Genomic DNA, 3,914 nt, shown 5'->3' with positions numbered 1-3,914 from the left:
TCTCCGTCACTTGAAACCAGGGCTGCCGAAATGTGGAATTTACGTCATCGATACGGCTACTCTGCTCCACATCTTGATTAAGTGTGGAATGTGGAATCAGGGCTGCCAGATTCTCCACACTAGGCAACTCCACGCTCAGCGGTGTCGCTGATTAGTCCCAGTTTCACACTTGATAACGTTTGTCAGTTACACTATATCGAACTGAGGAGGAATGTGCTATCATGCTAAATGGTTTGTCTTTATGTGTTATAATATGCACAATTTTACAATATAACTAATACACACAGGGATAACGAGAAGGACTTCTCGTTTGATTCAGAATTAGGAGGGTTATAATTCTGAATTATTCCCACATTATGAACTTGCAGTATTGTCTCTGAATAATGTACATTATATTCAGGTCCATATTAACGTCATATATATATATATATATATATATATATATATATATATATATATATATATATATATATATATATATATATATATATATATATATATGATTAAATTTTGTCATTATTTCAAGTTGTCGGATATATTTCGATTGATATTGTCTTAATACTTGAGTTGACTTTAGAGAAAAGCTATAAGGAAAAAACGTATAAACAACATTAGTCTATTTGATAAGGAAAATTGAAATAAACAAAATATATATATATATATAAAGATTATGCCGAAGAATAAACATAATAACGAATGTAAATGCGCAGTAAGGATAACAAGAATAAAAAATATAATTTATTATGAAGGACTAGTAACAATAACTTAATAAATGATAGATATTTCCCTTATATATATTAGTATTTGCCCACAGGTTTATGATATAATTTAGTTTGAATTGGTGAATACGTACAAAGTCAGTTTATCTTCATAAGAAATATAGCCTAAACATTATAAGCATGAGAATAGTTTTTTCTAGAGTATTGGTAATGTATAAAGGGTATACACAAAAATATAAATTTTAAGAAACTTACAAGAGGAATTTCATCTGACAATTCCCCCCCCCCCCCCCTCCCAACACTATTTTTCTTTATACATATCTCTGACTGCGTTAAACATTTCATCATTAACTTTGAACCGGGCCCAGCCTCCATATCTCTTGACTTCTTCTGACACAGCTATAAGAGCAATTATTGATGGTAATTGTAAAGAATTCCTAATCTTTGTTTTTATGAGATTGACTTTACTGAACACTCTCTCTGCATCAGCATTTGATGTTGGTAAAGATAAAATATGTAGAGCAAAATAAGACAATGCTGATAATATTAGATTACCCTCTTCGTCTTTTAAATTGCCCAATCCTTTATAAAATGTTTCTATATTTGTCTCGTGCTTTAAATCTTCTGGTATTTGTATGAAATCTAAACTCCGCCATTCATCGTCTAACTTCTGGTTATTTTCTACATCTACACCTATTCTTGGGACTAATTTGACTAAATCCTGTAGAGATGGCATAGCTATTCTTGATTGATAATCTAATGATTTATTTATTGACAAAAACGAAACCATCTTCCACAAAGGGTTGTCCAGATCAAACCTTTTCCTAATTGCAATACAAACTGAAACAAAATTTTCTGCATCTGTTTTGAACATCCAGTAACATTTCAGGATTCTTTAAGGATTCTTTCTGAAACAAAGTCTGATGTTCTGCTCCCAGATAAAGTTGGTTAAGTGGAACATATTTGCTTTCATTACATGAATCAATTGTCATTAATGATTGTTTCTGAAGAATGTGTGGCTGACAAAAAGTACCCAATATCGATCTATATAATTTTGTTATTTTGTCAAAAAGCAAATGGAATGTGGGGGAATTTCTTTGAAAGAGTAAGTTGAAGTCATTAAATTTTGGTAAAATGTAATCTAAAAAGGTAAAATATAAAAAAACAGTAGGATCTCTCATCCTTTCAACTATCTGGTGTACTGCTGTCAACTGTTCTCTACCTTCAATTCGACTGAAGTACAAGGTTAAAGGCTGCCACTGCTCTAGAACTCTTCTAACTGCTTCATGTAACGAAAGCCAACTTGTTTGACTGGGATGGAGTATTTTGTGAGGCTTAGTATTACAAAATTCCAGAGAGAGTTTAAAATCATACTGCCTTTTATAACTATGAGCAAAAAATGTATATATACTGCGAAGCAAATCCTCGCAGTGACGGGATAGAGTTTTGGCAGCCTCTGAAGAACACAAGTGAATAGAATGGCATATACATTTAAAGACAGTAAGTCCAGGCAATAAGTGTTTAAGTCTGCTACATAGGGAATTATGCTCGCCCATGATATTAGAAGCACCATCAGCTGCAAACCCTATGAAATTACTAAGGGGGATGTCATACTTTGTTAATGTATTTATCAGTAGGGAATATAAATTTTCTCTAGTAGACCCTTGGGCATTATTGTCTGAGTCCTATAAATTAACAAGGTCTAGCATAGCAGTGGTGATTTTCTGCACAGAGGAATCATAAAACCTAACAATTACAGCACAGGACTTAAATGTGCTCACATCCGTTAACTCATCCATGATGACAGAAAATTTGCTGGTCCTCAACTTTTTTGCTAGGCTGTTTGTCACGGTCCTCCCCATGGTTTTGATTACATCCGTACACTTTGTACGTTTCATGGATAAACTTTGAGCTATGGCCGAGTCTGGGAACATCCTTTTCATCAAATCCACCAAATTGTCAGCAGTAGTGAAAGGCAAGTTATGTTCTGTAATAAAACACCCAAATAGAATGGTAGCCATTACTACACCATGGGGTGTTTTTTTCATTTATGTTTTCTTCCAGCTTATTCTGCCCAAGATCAAGCTCGCGTTCCTTTTGAAGATGAATCTTACTGATGCTATGCCTTTTGATTGATGTTAATTCGGCATTAAATGCTTTTTGGCAGGCAGTGCAGAAAGCCATCTCTGGGTCTCCTTCAACCTGTTTCAACCATGGGTGAAAATCTGGCTGTATCCATGTTTCTCTGAACTTCCGCTTACCATGCATCAGGCATACCTAGCTGTAAGCAATGTTTCATTCAGATGTGATGGCATATGTAGAATAAGAATAAAGAGGGAACCTAAGTAAAATTCAACAGATAATATACATACATATTTGACTTCAAATCATGAACCTAGTTCCAAATTTCTATGACGGGTTAGAGTTTTGGCAGCCTTTAAAGAACACAAGTGAATACAGTGGCATGTAGCTTACATTTAAAGACAGTAAATGCAAGCAATAAGTTCTTAGGTCTGCTACATTTCGCTCACAGTATTAAGATCAGTGATATATGGCTTTATGATTACATCTTCCTAGCGAAAATATTATGATGGAATCAGCATCGTTTTTACAACAACGAGGAATGAGCCATATAAGTCTATGTAAGGAAATAATTACCACTTAATTGAGGAATGCTGTTCCTTTAGAGAAAATTTTGTAGCATGACATCATAACCATACAAATATAGTGAAAACTATGACCATTAATAAAGGAAAAACCGATATAGATTAGGCCTGGGCATACCGTAAGCTAAAAGCCTTTGGCTTATAAGTTTACGTAAGGAAGTAACTACTGTATTTTTAAACCCCTACATTATATAATGCCGTTACTATAGATAAATTATCATAAAAGTGACATTACAATGACATAACTCAATTTTATAACTACATAAAATTATTCATAGCAATTAAAATTAACAATGGAGGTACGAATATAGATTAGGAACATCGATTAGACTATGCTATATTGTATTTTGGGCTAAGATTTTTAGCCATTTACAGAAAAAAAATATATAATTCGTCCATTTTAAAATATCAGAGTAGTGATGTGATGAAATCAATTTTACATGAACATCACTTTTTACATTATTACAGAGCTTTGTATAGCGCAACCCATAAAAATGCATTCATAGAAGAAATCTAAAGTTATGAAACG

The 3,914-nt window shown here is 33.4% G+C and overlaps 1 pseudogene; it reads right to left on the bottom strand.

The window, feature by feature from the left end:
• Nucleotides 1-1,020: 1,020 nt before the first annotated feature.
• Nucleotides 1,021-2,740, bottom strand: LOC137654157 (uncharacterized; annotated as a pseudogene).
• Nucleotides 2,741-3,914: the final 1,174 nt, after the last annotated feature.

The sequence above is a fragment of the Palaemon carinicauda genome, chromosome 15, assembly GCF_036898095.1.
Source record: "Palaemon carinicauda isolate YSFRI2023 chromosome 15, ASM3689809v2, whole genome shotgun sequence".
In the NCBI taxonomy this organism is placed as follows: Eukaryota; Metazoa; Arthropoda; class Malacostraca; order Decapoda; family Palaemonidae; genus Palaemon; species Palaemon carinicauda.
This window is presented reverse-complemented; position numbering and strand designations above follow the sequence as displayed.